This window comes from Acomys minous (assembly GCF_964271855.1).
Source record: "Acomys minous genome assembly, chromosome: 6".
In the NCBI taxonomy this organism is placed as follows: Eukaryota; Metazoa; Chordata; class Mammalia; order Rodentia; family Muridae; genus Acomys; species Acomys minous.
This window is the reverse complement of record NC_140487.1, coordinates 75,985,045-75,997,951: the sequence shown is the minus strand read 5'-3', so window position 1 is coordinate 75,997,951 and position 12,907 is coordinate 75,985,045. Positions and strand designations below refer to the sequence as shown.

The 12,907-nt window shown below is 44.3% G+C and overlaps 1 protein-coding gene across 12 annotated transcripts in view; it reads left to right on the top strand.

The window, feature by feature from the left end:
• Window positions 1-12,907, top strand: part of LOC311600101 (uncharacterized protein) — a 170,813-nt gene that overhangs the window by 52,362 nt on the left and 105,544 nt on the right. For all 12 annotated transcript variants that reach the window (XR_014780132.1, XR_014780133.1, XR_014780134.1 and 9 more), the window contains exon 2: window positions 3,837-3,989. The gene's annotated coding sequence lies outside the window, so the exon portion shown is untranslated. The remainder of the gene's footprint in view (window positions 1-3,836; window positions 3,990-12,907) is intronic.

Below are 12,907 nucleotides of genomic sequence, written 5' to 3'. Positions count from 1 at the left end.
ATACACTGGGCATGCTCAGACACAAGTAAGGTACACTCAGAACTGAAGCTAGCCTACAAGGCAGAGGCGTAGGGTTAAGGGGACAGACCAGTTGATAAAATGCTTGCCTCACCCTGTGTTCCATCCCAAGAACCCATGGGAAAAAGCCACTCATGGTGGCAGGCAGTTGGAATCCCAGCACCGGGGAGGTGGCGACAGCAGAGGCTCTGTAGCTCATGGGCCAGCCAGCTTAGTCTACCTGGTGACATCTGGCCCAGTGATGGACTCTGTCACAAGTAAGAAAGCAAATGGTGAATGGCGTTGACCCCTGGCTCCACATACAGGAACATAAACTCAGATGCAGAGGAAAGAAAAAGAAGGAAGCACACACAGATTAGGAAACACACCTGAGGAAAACACAAAGTCTGTCTCGGCGACCTTTCCATCCTCCTGTCATGCCGGGAGCGTGACATTTTTTTGTACAGAAGCGGCAAGTTCAAGTCTCCGCTTTATGTGAATGGAAAGATGAAAGGCGATTGCTGCGGTTGCTGATAGGCCCGTGATTAATTCCACGGGAGACTTGGTTTTGTGAGGTGAAATTTTGGAACCCTAAAAGGTCCGAGGCAGTGTGTTTCCCTGGTTAGTTTGAACTTCCTTCACAACTCTCTCTTCTCACCCAGCCTCTGAGCCTTCTAAGGTGGCCCTGAGAGCTCAGCTGTGACGCTGTCCTTGGTCTGAGTGGCCAGGGGTCAGAGGACAGCACTGCATGGGGGTCTCTGACGTTGGGGTGGGGGGGTCGCTGTTCTGTTTGTCTGGTCTGTAGGACTCCACCCACCAGGGAGAAGAGTTGGCCTGCTTTATGGCAAGCCTATGAAGTCGCAGCATTTTACGACAGTTCATTTGAACCTCTCCCTATAGTTGAGTGGAGTTTTCCTGCCATAGATCAGGAAAACAGGAACCTGAACTTTGGTTATTGAGTAAAACCCTATCAAATACCGACTTTGTGCATAACACAATCCTAAACATCACAGATGATCAAGACAATATCTCTGCCCTCAAAGATACTTTGTATTCCAGTGACAAGACACCCCCACGTTAAATAGAAATTAACGTAGCCCAAGAATCATACAGGGACAAATCAGAAACCAACAGAGAGCCATAGATACAAGTGTTTGAAATAGAAGGCAAGGTGATGATGTCCGCCTCAGGGCAGAGAGGACATCTGAGACAGGACCCGAGGCACAGGAAGCTGCCCGGAGTCCTGCATGTATGCAGTCTGCTGCCTAAAAACAAACTAGCAGGTGCATGTAGGACTTGGTATAGTATATTATTTATTAGAGGAAAAGTTTGAGGGCTGCTTGGCAATTTATGAGGAAAGACGTCTTCGTAATTTAACTGTTGCCATAACAGAACACCACAGGCTAGGCAGTTTAAAAAGAAAAGATTCAACTAACACAGAAATATGTGTCTTATCAGCCCCTGGATGTTTGACTTGCAATTCTTTGGGAAGGCCAAGAGCACAGGGCCTTGTGATGTCGCCTATAGTTGTTGAAAAGGCGGTAGGCTGGGAGGAAGAGAGCCAGATTTGGTCCTCTGACAGCCCACTGCGGTGGAGGTGGACCCAAGGCCCTGAGACCTCACTGGTTCCTGGGAGAAGTCCATTGATCTGCTCAGCAGGTTAGGACCTAAATCGCTTCCTCTAAGGCTCTTTCTCCACACAGCCATGCTGGGCTAAAGGTTCTAATCTGTGGACTTTGGTGAAACCATTGAAACCACAGCAGGTATGCACGTGCTTGTATGAATATTCGTGTGTACGTGTGAGCGTCTGTGTGCCGGGGGTGTAGCCGATAGTTGATGGTAGAAGGGAAGGAGGGTTAGAATTCATAGTGACTTCCAGGGTTTTGTTGTTGATGGTGGTTTTTTTGTTTGGTTGTTTGTTTTACTTTACTTTATTTTATTTTACTTTTTTATCTTTTGGTTTTTGTTGTTTTTGTTTTTTGTTTGTTTGTTTGTTTTTAAGACAGGGTTTCTCTGTGTAGCCTTGGCTGTCCTGGACTAACTTTGTAGACCAGACTGGCCTTGAACTCACAGAGATTCACCTGCCTCTGCCTCCCAAGTGCTGGGATTAAAGGTGTGCGCCACCACCACCCGTTTTTTTTTAAACTTTCAATTGTTACTGTACATATATTTCTGTGTTGTTTGAACCTTTTCCCAGAGAGGAGGGTGTACTCGTTCCTAATTTAGTATAATGAAAACAAACAAGATGTTTATTAAAATAGTTAAGGCTTGGGTTTGTGTCTGTGAAAGAAGGGGACTATTTCAGGGTAGAACAGCTGCAGAAAGTGCCTTGAGGCATCTGTGCCCAGAGCTGATGGATCAATGAGCAACAGAAAAGAGGGACCAACCAAGAGAGCAGGGGCCGGGCAGTGCGGAAGCTTGGAGCTGGAGAGAACGGGAAACCTGAGTCTTTTGTCTCTGACGATGATGAGCCGTGGAGCCTTGTCAGGAATGACTCTCTGGCTGCACAAGTGCCAGTTTATTAGCAGGAATCCTGAAGTGCCAGCAAATGAGATAATAAGAAGCAAATGTACCCAGCTTGTGCCACATGGAAGGCCACGGCGATGTCCCCTACAGAGACTGCGGCATGAAACCACGGCTGTACTTGTCAGCCAACTAAAACGAAAATGAAAAACCAGAAATGTTCTCAGATGCACTGGGGGGACAGCCACTGGTGCTATAGCCTTAGTACTAATCTCTCCACAAATCTTTATGAATTATTTGACATCTCTGATGAGTGATTGAAATGTAAGAGAGAACTTTGATCCCCAGTATTTGAGAAGAGACTGAGTCAAGTTTTAAAAGTTCAGTAAAGAGGGCTGGAGAGATGGCTCAGAGGTTAAGAGCACTGTCTGTTCTTCCAAAGGTCCTGAGTTCAATTCCCAGCAACCACATGGTGGCCCACAGCCATCTATAATGAGATCTGGTCCCTTCTTCTGGTGTGTAGGCATACATTTGGGCAGAATACTGTATACTTAATAAATAAATAAACCTTTTTTTAAAAGTTCAATAATGATGACTTGATTTTAAAATGACAATCCATAATGTGTCATTTATTCTTGTCTCGGATGGCTTGACAAATCGCTTTCTTAAGCTTGTGCTTGTAATCACAGCACATTACAAACACTATATGCATATACGTTGTATTTGGTACATACACACAGACATGTTTGTACAACAGACAGTGGAACAAAATTCTGCAGCTCCCTTGGGATGGGGAGTACCTGGCAGGTGACAGTATCCTATGTGAGGGGAAGGCAGTCTATCTGGCTGATCCTTTCCCGTGGCCGGATTCTGGGTGAGGTAGCTTCCTTTTTGACTGATGAATTAAGAGGGGACCTCAGAGAGTCCTAGGGCTGAGAGGGGCCTGGGAGAACGTGGACTTTAACTTCTGAAGTGATCCTGTCACCAGAAATGGTATTCGAGTAGAAGCTGGCATCGGGAGGACTGGGGTAATGGGAAGGATTTTTAGCCCTCAGTTTCCCTGTCAGCTCACGTTTTCTGCCCTCCCACCCCAAGCTGCCTGCACTTTTGCAGGGAGGCAGAAGAAAATGACTCGGGTCTCACCATGTATTCCTGCTTGGCCTGGAACTTACTGTATAGACTAAGCTGGCTTTGAATTCACAGGCGTCCGCCTGCCTCTGATGGGTGAAATTCTTAATGGACAGAGCTTGAGTTTCCTTGGTTGGTGACAGGAAAACAAATAGGAACAACAACAACAACAAAAAGATGAAAATGTTTCTATTGCTGACTCCATAGGTTGCACGCCCATTCTTTTCCTCTCTGTTCTTTTTCATCAGTTAAAAGTCCTTCGTGGTGTCTCTTCCCACAATGGTACAAGGACAGCAGGAGCTGTGTGGACCCCTGTGTGCTGGGAGGTGACAGGATGCAAGATGAGTCTGTGCTCCACCTGGTTTGACACATGCAGCTATCTTTTGAAGACATTCTTCACAGTAAGCACCATCCTTACATGTATTTTATAATAATTTTCATGCAGTTTAGACCTGGGGGGTCAATTCAGAGGAAGAAATTTTGATCTATAACAAGATCCTGGTTTAGATTCCCAATACTCCAAAACAAGCAGACAATTGGGTATGGATCTGGGGAGATGGCTCAGCGGATAAAATGTGTGCTGGGCAAGCCTAAAGACTGGGAGTCAGTCCCCTGCACCCATGTAAGTGCTGGTTGGGCATACTAGCCCAGTCTAATCCCAGATCCCTGGAAGGCAGAGAAAGGGGATTCCCAGAACAAGCTGACTGGCTAGGCAAGACATATTGATGAGCCCTGAGTTCAACAGAGAGACTCTGGCTCCATGAATAAGTGGAGGACGGTCAAGGCTTCCATTGTCAGTGTCAGCCTTGGCCTTCCACATGCAGGTGTATATATATGTGCGTCCCCCCAAACGTGGATAATCACACACTTACATACTCAAAAGCAGAACAAAAAATAAGTATGTAGTGCACACCTGGACTCCTAGTATGTGGGAGGGACAGCCAGGAGGATGTTGAGCTTAAAAGCCAATCTGGGTTACATAGCATGACCCTGCCTCAAAGCATACATCTCATCACGAACTTGATAAGACTTGAAAATTCAGTCCCATGAACACTACTACCAGCCAAGTTGAGTAAAAGAGAGAATGCCCATCCATAGGGCTATTGAAGAACAGTCTGTTTCCAGAATAATTCATCCCAGGCGGCCTGTTCTCCATCCCTTCTCACTCTCAGTCTCTGTCTCTCTTCTCCATCCTGTCTCTCTCCCTGGTAAGTGTAAATTCTAGAGGAAGTAGTCTACTACTTTGCTTGCCTTGTATGCTTGTGTGTGTGTGTGTGTGTGTGTGTGTGTGTGTGTGTGTGTGTAAAAGAGTTTGAGGGGGTCCAGCCTGTGTAAGAGGGAGAAAGGTTTTTTCTTGTGTCTGATGCTCTCTTGCTATGTAACTTTTCCGTAAATGACACAAATTTCATCAAACACCAGAGGAAAACTATTTTTTTCTTTATTTACCCTCCTTCCCTTCCTCCCTCTTCCTCTGCCCACCTCTTTCTTGTTTCTTCCTTCTTTCTTTTCTTTTCTTTTTTTAAAGAAAGAATTTTGCTATGTAGCCCTGGCTGGCCTTGAACTCAATCCTCCTGCCTCAGCAACCCAATACTGGGATTACAGGTATGACTTAGGAAAGGATCTTTTTCCTTCCTTCCTTCCTTCTTTCCTTCCTTCCTTCCTTCCTTCCTTCCTTCCTCCCTCCCTTCCTTCTTTCCTTCCCCTGCCCCCAGACTGAGTGTAATAGCCCTGGCTATCCTGGAACTTGCTCTGTAGACCAGGCTGGCTTTGAACTCACAGAGGATCTACCTGCCTGTGCCTCCTGAGTACTAGGATTAAAGGTGTGCACTAGCACTACCCATCTGGAAAGGGTCCTTATAAATGCAGAAACCAGTGTGAGGGAATTGAGTTGCAATCTTATTTTTTAAAAAATTAGAAGAGATACCTTAAGATATCTTTAGGTAATGCAAAGAAAAATTAAGAATGGCTGGATAGGATTTTGAAACCCCCTCCCCCCCCAAAAAAACCCCCACAATAACCCCGTGTCTTTAGGTCATCTATTTGTTTTTTGTTGTTGTTGTCATCGTCCTCCCCACACCCCCAGGGTTTCTTTGTGTGGCCTTGTCTGTCCTGGACTCTCTTTGTAGATCAGGCTGGCCTTGAACTCACAGTTATCTGCCTGCTCTACCTCCCAAGTGCTGGGATTAAAGCGTGCGCCACCACACCCTGCAGGTCATCTATTTGTATTCCACATGCTTGATACAGAGCATACAACTCTCTGCAAAGCACAGGCTTCCTGTGAGGAGGCCGCACTAGCTCCAGGTCCCCAGAAGCAATGGAACAAACACCCCATTCATCCCTAGATGACATCAGTCAGTTTCTGCCTGGTTAGTGACCTAAAAATGAGCTGAGGGACTTCCTGTCGTCAGTTCATGTGTGCTTGTCCTCTGAGTTCTGGGGCAGAGCTTATTTTGTTAATATAATTGATATTTTTATTATACTTAATTCTATCAAGGAACTAAATATTTATAACATGTTTATTATTTAATTATATGAGATAAATGATTAAGATATACAGGGAATGTATAGGATTCGTAATAGATTCACATTATTATAAAATAGAGGATTTGTCTATGTCATGATTACCTTGTCTTTACCTGTTATTGTTGGTGGTCATCGAAGTGGCTTTTGAGACAGGGTCTCACTGGATTGTGCAGTGTAACCTTGACTCCTGGACTCCAGGGATTTTCTTGCCTTAGCCTCCCAACTAGCTGAGACTGTAGATGCTCTGTCTAGTTTTTGAGTGTTTTAAATACTTCACTATTTTGTTAGTAGAATTTTCTCCTTCTAACCAACAGCTAAACTAAGAAGGCCTATCCTGGTATAACAAGTTTCTATCTGAGTGGGGCTATAAAGACTTTTTGTCCTTCAAGCCTTCTTCCTAACTTTTTTTTTTTTTTTTTACTTTCGATTGTTTCCCTCATGTTAGCTTGCCAGCAGTGAGCAAAAACATAGCTGGGGCTGTGTCAAAAAAATTCACTGGCCACATTCATTCCTCTTCATCAGGGTTCCTTCAGTAGTGTCCCGTGCAGTGACCGCGCCAGCCAGCAGAAACAGCTAGCTGTTGTCCCCAGTGAAGGAGAACGGGAAGCATGGCGCTTGTTCCTTTTCCCGGGACTAACAATCCATCCATTTAACACTCTTTCGGTGCTCTTGAGCTCTGTGGTAGAGCCTGTGTCACGCCCCCCCCCCCCCCCCCCCCCCCCCGCGCTCAGTGTAGAGCGCTGACAGCCAACTGACGGCCTGGCTCTTCTGCCGAGAGCTAGCAACGGGCCACGCCAGCATCAAGCTGAACAACCCTAGGCTGTGGGAAACATGATAAAAGATAAAGTTTGTGATGATTATATTGATAATTTCCCTCAATAACTTAAAGATAGGAAGCACAGAAAGACTGGACAACTTTGCCTTTTCTCCTACTCCGTGTACCACATTATTCTCCCTCATCCCCCCCCCTCCCCACCCAACCAAGTATATATTGATTTTTGTAAACATTCCTTACAAGGTTGCACATTTCATATTTGCATATAAAAATGTGGCTTATATGTTGTTTAGTCATTAGAAACATATATTCATATCTTCATGCAGATAATGAGCATTGAGTCTATAGTCCTGGCCATCCTTGTATGTTTTTTCATGGCGCATTCTAGGGAGTTCTGAAAAGAGTACATCAAAGCTTACCATTGTGATTTTCGGTGTCATCGCATACTCCCTGCCTTTTGATTTTCCTTTTTAATTTTGTCCTTTGTAGTGCAAAGAGCTCATGATTGTTAACACCTTTTCATGTTTGCATTTATTCCACTGGAACTAGGCTCCCATACCTATAAAAAGTAATCAAAGAATGGTGCCTTAATAAATAGAAATGCATTTTCCTGAAAATGAAAGATATCTGGGGCTAGGCTGCCCAGGGCTGGTTTGGTGGCTCCATGGTTATCTGAGGTGCGGTTTTCTGTCTCCTGATCCTGCCGCCTTTCGTATACAGCACGCATTTTCTAAGTCATGGTGCATACAGCTGCGGCTCCCACATGTGTGTTCCAGACAGGAAGAGAAAAATGAGGACTATTCATCGGCGACTTCCAACTCACGGCTGCCTCAGCAGGCCCTGCCCACTACGTCCCTCACCTCAAATTGAAGCTGAAGACTGGACTTCTTCTTAGCTCAGGGTGGAGAGTTTGCCAGCACCCACAAGGCCCTCTGTTCAGTCCTCAGCACTGCAGTGAGAAACAAGGAAGGAAAATGGAGGAGCTATTATTCTTAAATCTGAACGCACCTCAAATGAAGCCGAGGCAGGCACGTTTGGTGTATGGTGTGCCCTCCAGCAGGCTCTACCTTGAACCTCCATCATTTGTTCCTGTTAAGCATGTGTGGCCTTGAATTTTACATTAATAATGACACTTTGGCTTTTGGATTGGCTTGGCATACATCTCCCCAGTCATGTATTTTCTTTCTTTTCTTGAGATAATTTCTTTATATATATTTCACTTTTTTTTAAAGCTCAGTCTTGCAGATCTTTTTTAAAGGGAAACTCATTCCAATGTATATTTATTCGTGTTCCTTCCATCTTACATTTATTAAGTTTTAGATATTGCTGTTTCTCTCTTCCCTTCTTTAGGTTTGTTGATATGATCATTTATTTCCCCAGGTATTTTCTTTAAAACAGAAAGTTTCCCATTAGAGGCTTTTCATTTGTTTGTTTGTTGGTTGGTTTGGTTTGATTTGGTTTGGCTTGGTTTTGGTCTTGAATAAGCAATCTAACCATGTACCATTGTCTCTGAGGTTCGCCATCAGTATGCTAAGGAGCAAATGGGATTTAGTTCTTCATCAGTGGCATATAAGGCCATTGGAGGCGTTTGGTAATTGCAGAAGTCCATTGTCCTCAATGCTATTGATGCACTTCACAGACACTATGAACACGCCTACCTCACTCACACTATTTATTTATTTATTTATTTATTTATTTATTTATTTATGTTAACATTCCAAACACATGTTTAACCAACCAATCAACATGGCCTAGGTTTTTTTTTTTATTCACTTCAGTAACTTGAATCCACAGATATAAGCAGTATATAACCAGAAAGTTACAAGTAAACACAGATTATACATGCAATTTTCTGCTCACAAAGGTCACATGTGAAGATGCATGAATTAGAATCATGCTCTTACACAGAGCTGCACATGACCCCTGTGTGACCCGGCTTAGGTTCCTTTCCAGGTCAACTTCGTGGAGGAGGAAGTTATGCTTCTGTCCCAGAATTCCAAAGCTCCCAGGGAACCATTAGCTGTAACCCCAGAACTGTGAATGCCGAGGTGCGAGAACTGATAAGAGTTCAAGGCCTTGGGCTATAGTGTGAGACTTTGTCTCAAACAAACAAACAAACAAACAAAAACACAAACCCAACCAAACCAAAACACAGTGCCCACCAGGGAGTGAATAAGAAGGAACACTTATCCTCGGGCTTGGCTTTCTCTACTGAATGCAAATCAGTTATCAGGAAGGGTGAAGCCATGGGTAGGACAGCTTGTGGCTTGCTACCTGTATTAGTGTTTCCTGCAGCCATGAGAATATACTTAACAAGAGCAACCTGACTGAGGAGAGCTTTAATCTGGGTTATAGTTCCCAGTCCATCAGGGCAGGGCCAGCATGGGAGAGTTTACAGAGGTAGGAGTGTGTGTAGGCTGGTCACATAGCGGCAGCAAAACGGAGGCAGAGAGGATGGACCAGCATGACACCATGATGAGTTGTCACCCCCCACAGGCCCATTTCTTCTTGTCTGTATCCTCCCACAAGGACTTGCCACCTAAAAAGTCCACAGCCTCCCAAAATACCATGACCAGCTGGGTACAAGTGTTAAAACACATGACATTTCACATCCAAACCTCTACCATATCCTCAGTAGACTCTGTGTGTGTGTGTGTGTGTGAGTGTGTGTGTGTGTGTGTGTGTGTGTGTGTGTGTGTATACATGTGTGTGTTGTCCAAATGTGGATGAATGTGTAGCAATCAGAAGACAACGTGTGGGAATCAGGTCAGTTCTTTTCTTTGGCCGTCTGAGTCCCAGGGATGGACCTCGGTCATCAGGCCTGGCAGTGAGCATCTTCACCCACTGAGCAATCTAGCTGCTCTTGCATTTGTTCTTTAAGCGACTGAGAACCTTCCGTGAGCGGCTTGTGTGATGGGAAGACTTCGGCTCTTTCAGGAACCTGCATATGAAATGTAGCTTTATATTACTCCATGAAATCGCTTGTCTTTTTTTTTTGCTTTCTACATTTCTGTGAGCGTGTTGCTTGTGAAAGAAGCCTTTTGTCTCTTGTCTGGTTGCCAACACACCTTCCACATCTTGCCACGGCAGGACACTTGTTCCCAACAGCAATCAAGGATCCTAAAATTAACCAAATGCCTCAAGTGTTCCCAGTTAGATAGGAAAGCTGCTGGTTTCTACCACAGGGACAAAAGAAAAGGAGAAACTCAAGTTTTATTAAAGCCAAAATAAAGCTTATTTTTCTTAAGTGATTTGAGATCTCATGTAACTATGATCTGACTGTAACCTGGTACAGACTTTGGTAAGTCTTGAAATGATAATTCTGTATGGCAAACTGCACTCTGAGAAAACATTTAACAATACATATGAAGTAAGTAAATAACCTGTGTGCACAGAGGCTCTCCGCCTTGAAATGCTTGGTTTATGATATCTGCTTCTGGTGCACTCTTTGTTTGCTATTGAGAATTCAGTGTGACCCCCACCCCCCACCTCCATAGTATTTGCCACTCCCCAGAAGTCGCTGGGACAGAAGGACCAGGAACCATTTTTATGTTTTATGGAAACAACAGCCTTCCCAACACCAACGTCATCGCCATGTGCCATAAGAAGAGAACAATTAATAAATCAGTGAATGTTAAAGCCACCATGTCTCCTCTTAGGTATTTTCCTTCTGGCCTGACTGTGAGAGGAACTTGGCTTCCTAACAGCCTCAGGAGAAGTGGGAAAGCTTTGAGTCTCAGAAGGAAAAGGTCTGTTGAAAATAGAATTAGAGCTGGGCGGTGGTGCCGCACACCTTTAATCCCAGCACTTGGGAGGCAGAGGCAGGCGGATCTCTGTAAGTTCGAGGCCAGCCTGGTCTACAAAGTGAGTCCAGGATAGCCAAGGCTACACAGAGAAACCCTGTCTCAGAAAAATGGGGGAAAAAATAGAATTAGAGAAAAATAAAGTAGTATATGCTTGCTATCAGGTTTGACCATTAAAACGTATTTCTACATAGTATATGGCTACTACAAATATCTGCTAAAAACCAAAGCTTCAAGACCTGGGAGTATATGCTTAGCACACACAAGCTTCTCTTTCTGGTGCTAAGGACAAAGGATAGACGTGGTGTGTGCCTGTAAGCCCAGCACTCTAGAGGCACATAGCACGGCGGATCAATGCATGTTGAAGACCAGCTTGGTCTACATAGGGAGTTCCAGGCCAGCCAGAGCCGCAGAGTAAAACCATCTCAAACAAAAGCAGAGGCTCCCAGGGCTGCCTTTGTGTTTACAGATGCTGAGTGTTCGGTGAAGAGTTTGGGGCTTTTGTTTATTTATTGTATTTTTCTATCTTCAGGTATATTTAATGCAAGCAAGTGCTTTAGATTGATTGATTCCTCTGGAAGGCAGCCCTAGAAGGGGCTTCGTAAGTAAATTCATCAGTACTATCAAAGCTGGCCTGAGTTCAGTACTTTAACAGCACACTTCACACCTGTACACAAACCCAACAGCTCATATCCTGGTTTAACTTGGAAGAGAGTAGATCTGAAAATCTGCATAGAGCTATTTCCGTGAGGGATTCCTACACTTAATGACAAGTCATGGTCCTTTAGCTGTTTTATAAAATCTAGAAGCTGGGCGTGATGGCGCACAGCTTTAGTCCCAGCACTCAGGGAGGCAGAGGCAGGTGAGTTCGAGGCCAGCCTGGTCTACAAGAGTCTAGGACAGCCAAGGCTACACAGAGAAACCCTGTCTCAAAGAAATTAACTAATTAATTAGGTAACTAAGATAAATCTAGATATTTTGACTTTCATGTTATTTGGTTCCAGAGAACTAGATGGGGAACTAGGAGAAAACTCACCCCTGGAATGCACAACATATTTATTTCCTTTTGTCTCTTTTGTTGTTGTTGTTGTCGTTGTTGGTTTTCTACTTAAGAGAGCAAGAATCTAGAAACTACACTTAATATTTTCTAAAAGCACTTTAGATCCATGTTTGAAAGACTTCTAATGTATCATATAGAACGCTGTCATGGCCAAGAATAAATATAGCACAAATACTATAAATGAATGACTTGTTCTAAGAGACGCTGTCGTCGTGCTACCGTAATTTCTCATATAAGGCACCTTGGTTCCCCTTTTCTCCGCTGCCTGGACTGACCGAGCCACGATACAGGCCTAGAACTCCTGTGTCCACGGAGTGTGCCACAACGCGAAAGCATGCGCAGTCCCTCCTCAGGGGACAACTTAAGGGGTTTGATAGCAGCACTAGAGAGGTTCTGAAATAGAAGTGAACGCATTTGTTCCCATGCGTCCTGGGTGATTGACATGACTAGCATGCTCTGTTTGCTAAGATTACAATCAAACTTGAGGTGACTATGGGGTGAAACACACCCTATCAGGAAGATGGGAAGTGGCTTTACTACTCAAATAAAATTAAATTCCAGGAAACAAAATCCTTAAAGGGGCTGGTTGTGGAGAAGAGGGAAGACAATACGTTATCATTAAAAATCAATCAGATATTTACTAAGTGCCTCTCGGAGGGTTCCTTACATTTCAGTCCGTGGCAGCTCTTGGATTACACAATACTTTCACATGCATTATCTTATTTGATCTTCCCAACAAGCAGGGAGGCCAGAGAGGGATCTAAAGATGAGGGAATTGCATCGTAGACTTAAGTGCTTCTGAAGACCTCCACAGAGCTGGAGCGGGAAGGAGGGGGGGGAGGATGGTAGGGATCGGGGGAGAGTTGAGGTCCTCCAGTTGTCCTCTGTCACTCTGACCTCCACCAAGTACTGTGCCATATTGTCTGTGCAGAGGAGTCCAAAGGAGTAAGATGATGGTCTTGACCTTCGAGGAGCTTATTATGGTCAGTTGGAAAGATGTTTGTCAATGGAACAAGCGGAAGACTTTTCATTGTTAACCTGGAATCTGCAATAACATAGGCTGTAAACACGACAGTTGGGTTATTTTAATTGGAAGGTAAAGTGATATAAATTCTACCCTGTGCCCTGAAAAGGAATGTGAATCAGATGGATGTTTTG